This window comes from Pelmatolapia mariae, linkage group LG7 (genome assembly GCF_036321145.2).
Source record: "Pelmatolapia mariae isolate MD_Pm_ZW linkage group LG7, Pm_UMD_F_2, whole genome shotgun sequence".
Classification (NCBI taxonomy): domain Eukaryota; kingdom Metazoa; phylum Chordata; class Actinopteri; order Cichliformes; family Cichlidae; genus Pelmatolapia; species Pelmatolapia mariae.
In genome coordinates this window covers 42,450,685-42,463,097 of record NC_086233.1, presented here as the reverse complement: position 1 = coordinate 42,463,097, position 12,413 = coordinate 42,450,685, and the positions used below count along the sequence as shown (strand labels likewise).

Below are 12,413 nucleotides of genomic sequence, written 5' to 3'. Positions count from 1 at the left end.
ACAATTAAAAAAACAGGAAGATATAGCATTTGAATTTTTTTATATTCTGTAATGTTGCAGCAGAAGAGATTCGTCTCAGTAGATTTTCAGTGTTGCTTATGTAAAACCCATCACTGTAACTTTATTGTTTCTTAAAACAGGCTAACTCATTGTGAAAAAGACATGACTGTTTTTTTTTTCCTGAAGTTGACCAACCCCCTAAACTTCAGCACACGCTGGTGCCAGAAGTAAATGTCAAAAACAAAGAGTACATCGGGATAAGTTAGATGATTGTGGTTAGCCTTTATTTTTGGTCAGGCCTATCTGATCGCCGGCTTTTTGAATTTCTAATAAGGCTAGAGGGCTACAAGGTGACTGACACAAGTGCTCTAGTGGCTCTTTATCTGTCAGTCAGCAGTCGTGGCCTTGGACTGTAGCAGCAGAGGCAGCAGATGCTTTGGCAATTACACTCCTGATGATTTTACAGAAGAAGGAAATCACACAGAGAAGCACGTTTTTCAATTCCAGGAGGTTTTTAAGTCCTTCCTGGTCCATCGTCTTTGCTTTTGCATTCCCACTTTCTCTTTCAGCCTTTCAGTCTTCCTCTTTCTTTCCTTTCCTTTCCTTTTGGGTTACATTGAACACTAAAAAACTAAAGGTATATGAAGTGGCTGGCAGTAAAGATGATCAGCCATGACCCAGAGATTGGAACAACATTTGTGTTAAAAATGTAAAGAAAAAGAACTTACTTTCTTCTTTCTGTAAACCAAAAACACTGTCATACAAAAAAACCCCTCTGGCGCTCTACTTTGTCGTGACATGAGTCGTATGATTGGTGGGAAACAGAGTCTTTGCTATTTTCATACTAGGGCTATGGTAATTGTGTTGGTGTTTGTTATACTTGTTGTGATGGTGATATAAAAGTTCTGCAGATTGAAGTTGTGCAGTGCACAACTGATACTCTTATGTTTGTCCTGTTATTTTTTGTGTTTGCAAGGATTAAATGCCCTGCGTGGAAGATCTAAACCCTCAGATGTTAATTTATCTGTGGTTCATTTTTATAATTTAACAGTAAAGCTGATCAAGAAAGATTTCAACGTTAATGATTAGTACTGGCTCACATCTTAAAAAAAGCAATGAGTCTTGGGTGGATTGTACTGTTGTAGGACTGAATAAAGGCAAGTGTCATTGGCAAACATCTCCTGTGTAGTTTATGCTGCTTCAAAATCAGAAGGGTGGGGTTTCATATCTAATTACTAATTATATCTAATAACAATTGCTGGAAAGTTTTATCAAGCGAATGAAAGTGTTTGAATATCTGTTTACGCTTACACTTTTGTGTAATTAACAGCAAAGCTTGCTGTTTGTGGATTGTCATGCAACATAGGCCCCACCCCTCTGGCACACCCAACAGGTTAAAACAAACAAAAGAATTTATTTGCACTACCTTTTGATGAAACTCTGCTGTTGATGTTGCACAAATCGTTCCCAGGTGCTCTGTATTTATTTGCTTCTTTTTTCTTTTTTCTTTTTTTTTTAATCTGCTGATTTTTAATACAGATTGCTTCCAGGGCCACTTTAGTACAACACGGCAAGTTTCATATTGAACTTGCTTTGCAAGTCTGTCTGTCCAAGGATGGGGGAAAAAAAAGAAATGTGTTGAAGTGTTTGTGGCAAGAGAAAAGTCCTCTTGTGCTGTCCATGAACCTTTCTGAGAGCATTTTGATGAACCGCTGAAAGTGGCAAATGATGCTCATACTGACAAAATAGAACCACACGCTACTGTGCATGTGTACTTTGGCTATAGGACAGTGCCGACACACATTCATACTCAAACGCACATATGCATCCTTGGGCATACAACGCGTTTATCAAAACATACAGGGAGTGCTGTCACAACTTCACTGCTCTATTTGGCTCAGACCTTAAGCAAAGAATTTACTTTAGTTCAATACTTTGAAGTTGAATTTACTTTAGTGTAAAAAACTAATTACAAACTATAATAATAAAACAAATAAACTGAAACAAATTTACATAGTAATTAGGTCTATTTTGAAGAAATAGAGACATGGATAGAAAAAAGGTCTGTAGGATAGACAGTGTAAAATATGGATGTAGCCACTGTGACACGAAAGTTTGAGATGAACATTTTTTTGTCTTTTGGTGTTTTGAAACCAGTTGTGACAAGCCAGGGGGGTGGGACAGTTGAAATCCATGCTCATTGGCTAATGTTCAGTGAACTGGATAATCCTCGTTTCTGACACTTTGAATGACCAGAATTAAAGTTTTATCCATATGACCCAAAGCTTTATCCATCTTTTATATCATCTATGGTTTGTAGCCTGTTTTGTAAACACATATCATGATCTGATTGGATAAAGGAATGGACAAGAAAAACAAACAAGCAAGAAAAACTTGCATAAGTTCTTTTAAAATAACTGGGTTATTTCCATAATGGAGAAAGTGTAAAAACTGTCCAAACTGAAGCAACAGAAGCTCAGATGTGCTGAGCTTAAGTTGATGATTTGGGTCAAGTTTGAAAAATAAGGGAAACTATGTTTCCCACAGAAGTGTATCCTTATTAAACCCTTTTTAACACTCACGTCAACTGATGTAAAGATGGCACAGTGTCCCTTTAAATGTTCACTTATATTTGAGGTCATTTTGCTCTTGTATTCTGACCATAGTTATGGTTTATGTTGCACATTAGTTTTTTGTTTCTTATTTTTAAAAAAAAGATAATTTACGGCAGAACACAGTAAATTCCACTGAGATGTCATTTCCGTGCATACGTGGTCATGAGTTATTAAATGTGAAATCTGAATCTACATTTTTGGTGACTCCGGGTCTGATCTGTTCCACTCTGCTCGTAATTTGCCCTCGGTGCTGTTCACGCTGATTAAGAACAGAACTCCTTTTTGAAAATTACTGTCAGTTATAGTTTCACTCTTAGCAGCATATATCACAGTTTCCTTGGAAGCCAATTGGGACGTGCCTTTTCAGGAATCTGTAGTTTTTTGCTGCATAGCCAGTGTCACTCTATTTTCCCTCTCCTGGCCACACAACCTGAGAGAGATTAATAACCTCTTTAAAGTTAAAGAACAAAAAAAGAAGAAGAAGAAGAAAGAAACAGCTGCAAACAAACCCAGGGAAGCTGGATTCTGGGTTCATGTTTACATTGCTTTTATGATTTGGTCCTTTCCTGCTCCTCCCATCTGCAGAAGCGTCACTCTGTTCTAAATGCAGGCTGGGTAACCTCCACTTTTACCACTCGTAGTGGTTTGGAGTAATGGGGCGTGGAAGCAGGGTTCGGGGTGCGAGGCTTCTGAAATGATCCTGTGGTAAAGTAGTGAGGGCCAGGATGACATGGTCCCACCCGCTGAGCCCAGGACCGAATCCAATTGGTCATCAGCCAGCTTGTCTACACAGGGCGTTGCCATGGTTTCTGAGCCGTAAAGAAGTCTTTAATCGAGCCGTTGTCATCATAGGATGGTGGTGACCACTTGGGTCAAAGTGGAGAGATATAGGCAGCAGAAAAGGAAAAAAAGAGAGAAAACAAGATATCAGCTGTGAGGCTCAGAATAGAAAAGGCAGAGCCCTGTCTTCATAACATACACACATAAGGATCATCCCCCTTTTTTAATGTGTGTATTTATTAACGACATGCCCCTGACAAGCTCTGCTGGCTCATGCCTGTTTGTATATGGCATGCTATGTTCTGTACATACTGTTGGATTAGCAGAAATGGGGTGTGTGGTGTTCAGCGATGACGAGATGCAGAGGAGTGGCGCTGGCTCGGGTATCGAGCTGACCGAGCTCAGACATCAGGTTTCCTCCACTCGGGCCAACGCATTTTAGATGGCTGGATGGACAGCAGTATCACCTGCTGACATTTACGCTGGACGGTTTCACACACAAGAATACACAAGATATGGTGACTGGTGTTAGCAGCACTGTGTGTGTTTACTCTGCTGTGAGCCATCAGGGTCTCCAGGAGCCCCACCTGTTGATGGCATCTAACATGAACGGCACATTTTGAGAGGAACTTAAATTAAATGATTAAACATGGCAAAGAAGCGCTCAGGGCAGTCGCACTGGCTCACAAGCCTGTGTGTGACAAAATGAAATGGCCTTTCGCCTCAGTCCTTCAAGTTGATGGTGCCTGCCACTGCAAGAGGGAAACATGCTGCCTCAGCAAGCTGTTTAGTATCATTCTGGAGGAGCTAACGCTGTTTCTCCCCGTTAAATATGGGAAACATACATAGACAGGCCTGTGATGTCACTTGTTATTGCTGGAGGCCCGCTGTAGGAAAAATCTCATTTGCCTTTGTTGAGCGCTGTAGTGAAAAGGAGCTTATGTTGTAAAGATGTTACTGTAGCTGCTGCGCCGCCCGCCACGTCTGTGTGTGTGTGTGTGTGTGTGTGTGTGTGCGCATGCCTGTGTCTTTAGCTGTCTCTGCACTACATTGTGCATCTAATGTTTGTTTTTCCTCACATTTGTGCAACTTTGACCAGACAATGGTTTCTGTACCTGTTTGTTTATGGCCCAAACAAAAGAAGTTAAGAGGCGGCCCTTTGTGCAGGAGATTTATGCATGACAGCGGCTATTGTAATTTTCATAAATGATTACATGTTTCCTCTGCCTGCCTGTCTTTGATTTTTCATGTGCTTTGTGAACATGCTTCAATAAGATCTAACTTAGGGACGGTGACGATGGAGTGAGTCATGCCGTTGAGAGAATGAAATATTCAGCAAAATCTTATGGAACATAATGGTTACATGTTGGGATAATGATTTGTCAGAGGTCGCATCAAGTTGCTAAAGTTCCACCTCTAAAGTTCCTTGTAACACCCACAAGATGTTCCTGGGACGGTGCAACCCAAATGCAAATGTGTGCACGTGTGTTAACCCGTGATTGTTCTTTTTAGGCTGAAAAGGAAATTTTAAGACTAAGAGAGGTAAACTGAAAGGTCAAAAAAATTTACAGAACTGTGGAGAAATAAAGTAAAAAAAAGACTTTGTCCTTTATAAATGTTAACATCATGGTTTAGAATTCTATAAAATAAAATGTGTGTATGAATTCTTCCCAAAAAAAAGAAAAAAGAAAGAAACATTTTACCACAAAGTAGGACTCAGGAGCAGTGTGAGATGGTTTTTTCTTTTTGTTCTGGTGATGAGATAAACCGTATGTTTGAAGCGGACGTATGGAGAAAAGACAACTGGAATAAAACGGTTGATATTTATTGCCACCGCAGTTATTCCCGTTGTTTTTTCTACCAATCCTGACGACCACCTCCTCCATCTCAACAAGTCTCCCTTCACATTCAGCTTCTTCGTGTTTTACGGAGCAGCAGATTTGTGTGCTGTCCTCTAAATCATTTCCCTCTCTAGCAGATTGCTCCCCACTGGAATATTGGCCTGACAGCCCTTTTTCCCCCCCCTCCTTCTACTTCCCCAGTGGACTCATTTACATTTATGCACGCAGCAATTAATTACAGACTGGCGCTGGCCTTGTAAATTAGAGGGAGCTGAGGTCGCCCTCATTAATTGCCCCTGACAGTTAAAGCCTTGTTTGGGTCATGACAAGGTTGACTTTAGGCCGGGACACTGGAAGCTTTGCAAAGACTGGCATGTCTTCATACATCTGATATCATTTTGGGGTAAATTAACATGTTTCTTGATGACTATGTTATTGTGTGCTAGTTTTTTTTCTCTTCTCTTGGACACAGAAGCATTTTGCAGTCTCTGTGTTCTTGGCATCCAGAGGTCACCATTCCATTCTTTGTGTTTTGTCTTCAGAGTAATGCCTTGTGTATTCTGGGGGTCTTTCATCCAAATGCTTGCGTATAGGAGTTTTCTATAGGCCCAGGAGTCAAGCAGGCAACTTCTCACGGTTTTGGCCTTTTCATGCGAAGACGCTCCAACTTCTTCCAGCTCCTTCCTTCACAAGGCCCTCCTTTCTTCTCTGTCACGCAGCGATGTGTTTGTGCATACCTCACCAGCTCGACAAAAGAAGGGAGAGATCCTATTCACTTTTGCCTTTGACATTCACCTCTTGTTTTTACAATCTTTCCAAGGCGCGCTGTTTGCACAGTGGAACAGGCTTTGTCTTGAAGAAGCGGGACAATGGTGAGCACCATAATGTAATCTCCTAAGGGTGGTGAGCAGAGGGGTGAGGTTTAGACATATGTGCTGGCGCTTGCCCCTACCGTCCTCTGTCTCCCTCCCACCTTTAACTTTAGCAATATTTCATGTTAACAGCGACTTGGGAGAGAAATGCGTGTTGTCACTTAAGCTTCTGTAATGTTCGCCCAGGTATTCCGTGAAGGGAACACAAAGGCTTTTCACTCATGCAAACATCCCCTTCCCTTGTTGCACCTTTAAAAAAAATAAAAATAAAAAAAATTCTGTTGCAGTTTGGCCACCCACGTGCAAGTCTTCAATCCTTTCTTCTCCTGCTGACATAATAAGGAAACATTATCCATTCCTCGACTTAACTAAGTGTTTTAGCAGTCTAAAACCAGCCGCAGAAGAGCTGCTGGATGCAAATGTCAACCTCCAAAAGTCAAAGTCCTGTGCTTTGGTCGCCCACCCATCACCATATAATTCCTATGAGGGGGAAGAATTCTAAAAGTCTTTGTAAATTAAATAAAAAAATAAAATAAATAATAATAAAAAAATTTGTGTAAAAGTTTTTTTTGTCAAACTAATATTTGTAAACTCTGATGAATGAATCATACAACCTCAGAAGCACTGTCTATATGTCTGTCACAGTTTCATAGTGCACAGTTTTAATAGTTCAGTGCTAATAGTTGCACACAGCAGGTTTCCCTTCTTACGGACCCAGAGTGAAAATACTGAAAAAATAATCTCTTAAACATTACAAGGCCTGGATGACATGGCCAGTGGCCCTCAGAGAGGCAGTGTGCGCTATAAGCTCATCATTTATGGGTCAAGTGAACCTCATTTTGGTTTAATTGCCCATATGATTAGCTGGAACCATGCACTGTTTCCTACGGTGCAGACATGGAAGTGGCAGCACAGAGCCTCATGCAGCGCCACACTCATTGAGAGCGCTTCCGCCTAATAGAGTTCCATTGTTCTTTCTCCAGTGTGTCCACGATTGCACAAGTGGCATTGACAGCTGCAACAAGACAACATTTGGGACTGCGCATATTTTGTTGCGTGAATGCGTGCATTCATTGTGCAGGTGCTGGCCTCGCTGTGAACATAAACACAGGGTATCTTCATGCACGGTATTGCTCACCTCTTTTTCTTAAAAAAAATTTCCCTAATGCAATGATGTCACAGCTTTGGTTTTTGTCTTTTGTCTCAGGCCTTTTGTTTTGCTGCTTTTAGTATCTATTCCAAATATCAGACACTTTTTTCCCCCTGCAGCTGGCTCAACTGTAGGGTGACATGTGCCATTTTACAGCTGTTGGACAGTGGGCCAAAAAGGTAGCTGTTACTTCCTGCAGTTGTCAGGAGAAGCCTGGAATGGCTCTATAGCCTGGATCTCCTATGTCAGGTCCTCCCTGAGATGAGGATCTGACAAAGTGGTGAAGAGCAGCAACTGAGCATGAGTGTGCAAGCACAACATATTAAAGGAAAAAATAAAAACAGCCAGTGTGTGTCACCTGGTCTATAAACGTCCATTTGAGTGCTCACTGCTTCCAGCGAAGAACTGGGTAAATAATTCCTGCATTAATTTACTTCAGATGACTAGCTCTCTTTTTGTTCTTTTATATTTCAGGCTCTACAGTACACACATTTATAGCAGATCCGTTGGGTATAAGCACTGTTTACACATTGCATATGTACATGTGGACATGTGCAGAAATCCTGCAGAAAACACGCACACCAGCATAAGCAAGTGGGTCCTTACACACAGGATTTTTGCTGAGTCTGTGTATGTTTTGCGGCAGTGCTCCTCTACTGGACAGCCAGCTGTCTCTCCGATTACCCAGCATCCTCCAGGTGTCAGATCTGCCATCTGCAGATGAGTGGCAGGGTGTGTGGACGGAGGAATGACGGGGGGAAAGAGGGAGAGAGAGAGAGAGGGGGGGGGGGGTTAAAAAGAAAGAGAGGAAACAGAATAACTGGTTCTGCAGACATCTGGAACGTGTTCAGACGGGTCAGCGAGAGCTGCGGAGTGTGAACGCTGCTCAGGGGAATCCAACTCGCAGTCACTTGATTGAGAAAGTGGCTTTTTGAGTCAATGGCTGCTCAAGGCAAAGACAGAGAGAGAGACAAAGAGAGTTGCATCGTACAGAAATGTTTGCAGGGATGTTTCACCAAAATGTGTTTTTACCCCTTATTTGTTATCGGTTTTATTATCAGAACTTCTTTGATTTTCTCCGTTCAGAATAAGATTCAGATTTAATTGTGCCCTGAGAGAAAAATGCTTCTACGAGAGAATCATTTGGCTGATTAAAGACATGAATAAAAGATCATATATGCCCAGTGTTTGCTTTTTTCTTCGTTGTTCTCAATTAGGCTCAAATGGTAGAATCAAAGGGGTGTTTGTATGGCCCCCTTTGTAGCACTTAGATGCTGTGTTTGGGTGACTTGATGATGAGCGGCATCAGAAAAATGCTGCTTTGGTGTGTTTAATTGCTTTGTCTTTCTCTGTCTGCACAGACTCTCTCTTTAAGAGCCTCCTTATCCTGGTCAGTTCTTTCTTTCATAAATTAGTGACCTTCCTCTCTTAATTATGACTATCTCTCTCTCATCCTGGGGCTCCCTCAGAGTGATGACTCCCTCCATCCTGATCACGGTACCTTCAAAGTGTTGTCATTATTTGTTATTATCCGGTTTAGCAAATGACTGCTTGTGGTTTGGACTTGTGTGTGTGTGTGTGTGAGGCTATAATAAGGCTGACCCCCGGTTAGCTTCGGGAGTGAGAGTGGTTTGTTTTAGGAATGGTGAGCTGTCTACTTGATGAGAGATTTCTTTTCCGTGCTCTCGCTGGAATCAGCTTTTGAAAGAAAATATCAGACATCGCTAACCACATTAAGACAGATTTCAGCCAATTTCTTCTTCTTTTTTTTAAACTTCAAAGCTGCGTACAAGAATCACGTTGTTTGTCATTTGTTGGGCTTTGCGTGGCTCAGTGTGTGCTGCTGTTCGTGCAGGGGAAAGTGCTGCGAAAGAAATACACTGATCCTCTGTTGGGTCTGCCGTGGACTTGATACAGGAGCTCTGTTCTGTCATGAACATCCGCTACAGAGAGCTCCCAGGTGGGGTGAGAGTGTTCACTGTGCTCCAAGAACAGATCCCAATTCAAATTTTCATAGTCTGTCAAACCATTGCTGGCATGATGCAAAAAATGTAGCACTGAAAAATATTTCCTGATTTGCATGGCAAGGCTGTCGCACTGGAGGGTCACATGAAATGTCAGTTTTCATCTCATCATAGATGTTATCTGACAAAATATTCCTTGGTTTTGTCTATTTTGCTCTATTCTAGGTGATGTTCATGAATTTTAAAGTGCATCCTTAAGTGTGAAGAGGGTGTTGGAGCTGAAGCCTCTTATTTCTGTAAGTTTTCCTCATCCACTGACATGACAAGTACTTTCTTGCACTGTAACACCGCCAGCTTCTTTGTGATTTTGTGCCACTGCTTGGCACCTCGGATAACAGCTTCAGTAACAAGGCAGATGATAAGCTGTTGCAGAGAAAACACTATTGTTTTGGCAGAGCAGCACAAAGCGGCTCTCGCTGGTGTTTGAACATGCCAGGTTTTGCACCAGCGGTTGTGTTACCTGAGGTGTGTGTGTGTGTGTGTGTGCGTGTGTGTGAATGCTAGCCCATGTTAACAAAACTGTATCCAGCTATTTGCTTGTCAGCCACCTCTCACTCCTCCGTTGCTACAGACAGACTGCTTTTGATTTTGTTTCACAGCAAATGCAGACCTCCACTTCTGGTAGTGTTCTGCCCTGTGTGCCCTCAATAGCCGCTTTCACTTGGGTGAAGAAAGGGGTCTTTTAAAGGCTCCCACAGGCATCACTCCAGGAACCTCTCGCTGCTGGGACCTACAGTGTGCCTTTTAATGGACTTTCTCTCTGTGAGCAATAAAGATTATATCTGGAGTCAAATAGTGCTACAGGTAACACTAGCCTAAATTAATCGGGTGAAGTCGCTGGGGCTGATCTCAGTGATTTCAGCATAGACATATGAAATGTACAGATGGGAGAGGTTGAAGAAAAGAGTGATCTGACCATCTGGCTAATCCTCCTGTTTAAGAATACCTATTAAGGCCCTGTCTAGTGCCCCTTGTGTCACTGGTAGGTCAGCCAATGGCCTCTTTGATCCTCACTAGAATCTCGCTAACAGAGTACATGAAAACTCATCAGAGTTCTGCTGTGAGCGGTAATCTGTATCCTACTGGCTTGTAGCATTTTAGTTTTAAATACTTGGTTTATGGCTCATATAAATCATTTTTGAGGTTACATCAGGAAGGACATCCTACGTAGAAATCTGCCAAATCAAACTTGCGGAGCTGCCTGCTGTGGTGAAGCAGCTGAAAGTAACATTTTTATAATTCATCTTTTATCACAAACTAGAACTGCGGTTTGCTACCTGGGTATGGAACCAGTGCAAGAGGTCACAAGATAAATAAGCCAGGTTACGGATGGAAAGAAGGATAGAGAAAGATGGAAAGAAAGATAAAGAGAGAAGAACGTGGTTAAGAAGATGGATGGATTGATTACTGAGTGTACTTACCCCTTCATCCCTCTGAAGTACCAGTAAAAATCAAAGAAAGCACCACTTTGGTTAAACTAAAAAGAATGATCAATCTAGAGCAATTTAGAGAGCAATATTGTGGCTCTGTGGAATCCTTTCACAGATTTTTTTATCATAGATAAAAGCACTGAAATAAGGAACTGTATAAAGATTGGAAAAAAAACCCAGGTGACTTAGGCTCGCTTATAATTCTATCAAACATCCTTAATTTCATCAGCTGATTTGCAAACTCAAAATCAAATTATTGTGTCTTTTAACATGCAATTGCTTTTCAAATCCAATAACATAACGGTAAGATGACAAGTGGACCCTCGTAATAAAATCACAGTCTTTATTGGGTACCAATCCTGTCGTGACAGCGATGATTTATGGCGTCTTTGTTTCACAGGACTTTGGAAGGAAGAGGATGTTGTGTGCTTGAGTTACAAAAATTGAAGCCTTAACTTGCTATAAATATCCAGTGAGTGATCAGAAGAGCAGTTATGTGTCTGTGGCGTCACTGGGCAGTGCTCCAAATGTGAAACAGGATAATGTCGATTATCGCGTGTTCACATTTAGTGTGTGGAAAACTACATTTTTCTTCTTCCTTTTTCGGTGAATCCAAAATGTTTTAATGTTCCATGAGGAAATTAGGATCAGAGCTTATATACCCATAAACTGACACACCATGTCCACAGCACGGGATTTCAAGCTGTAGGCGATATTAGTGTTGTCTTCTGAAAATCTCAATCAGAGCTGTAATGAGCAGTAAGGAAGAGTTCAGGAAAATAATTCAACCACTTTATGCAGAATGATAGCCCTGTGTTCAGAGCTCTGTTGTTAGACATAGCTGCTGTAATAGAAGTCATTTGCAAAGAGTTAGACAAGTTACCAGACAGCAAGCAGCTGTTGGGATGATTCGTAGTAAGCAAATGAGCTAATAAGCTAATGAACCCACTGAGGTTACCTGTTTGGCCTCCCCCAGGAAAATGTCCTTATCTGCTTCACGACATTTGACTTTAGCTTTGTATGAGAACTCGGCTGCATTACTGCTAATGGGCAGCATCTAACAACATTTAATGTTGCTTAGTTAACATTATGCAGTTAACCTCACGTTAATCTTATGTTAGCAGAACTCTGTGGTGTCCTCTTCAAGTTGGACAGTTAGTTTACTGTTCTGATTTATCCACACATATGACTTTTCTGTGGTGGACAGGATACCTTGAAAGGGCATTTTCAGGGATGGGAAAAGAGATGTGAACTGCTAGAGTACATATGCGTGAGTGTTATGTATGTTGTTGTTTCCTATATGTGTTTGTGCTTGCATGCACGTTGGTGTTTTGCACACTCATGCCTCATCAACATCCCATCAGAGGCCCATCTGGTTTTCTTTGAAGAGGCCCGTGGAGCTGCAGCAGCCCTGGCTTTAAGGCAGGGCCAAGCCAGCAGCAGTTCCTCCCCACTTACACATAAGTCCATGGTGCAAGGCCCTCTGCCAGTAACATTATAGACCGACCCTTGTGGCTACTTCCCAAACCACCCAAGCTCATACCCCACTTTCTCTCTTCTATTGCCCTTGAAATGGGGCCTGCTCTAAATATTATCTCCCCCTGTGCTTTATCCCTCCGTTTATCCCTAAGTCTGCAGAGAGAAGAAAGGAGCCGTGGGGCTTAGTCACTTTTTCCCTTCTCTTCTCCTCTCTCCAAAACC

The 12,413-nt window shown here is 41.8% G+C and overlaps 1 protein-coding gene across 7 annotated transcripts in view; it reads left to right on the top strand.

Annotated features, from left to right (window-relative positions):
- The window catches only part of LOC134631138 (transcription factor SOX-6-like), a 107,083-nt gene that overhangs the window by 6,285 nt on the left and 88,385 nt on the right, over positions 1-12,413 (top strand). For 5 of the 7 annotated variants that reach the window (XM_063479157.1, XM_063479159.1, XM_063479160.1 and 2 more), the window contains exon 2: positions 9,448-9,518. The exons of the other annotated variants lie outside the window; for them this stretch is intronic. The gene's annotated coding sequence lies outside the window, so the exon portion shown is untranslated. The remainder of the gene's footprint in view (positions 1-9,447; positions 9,519-12,413) is intronic. 7 annotated transcript variants of the gene reach the window in all.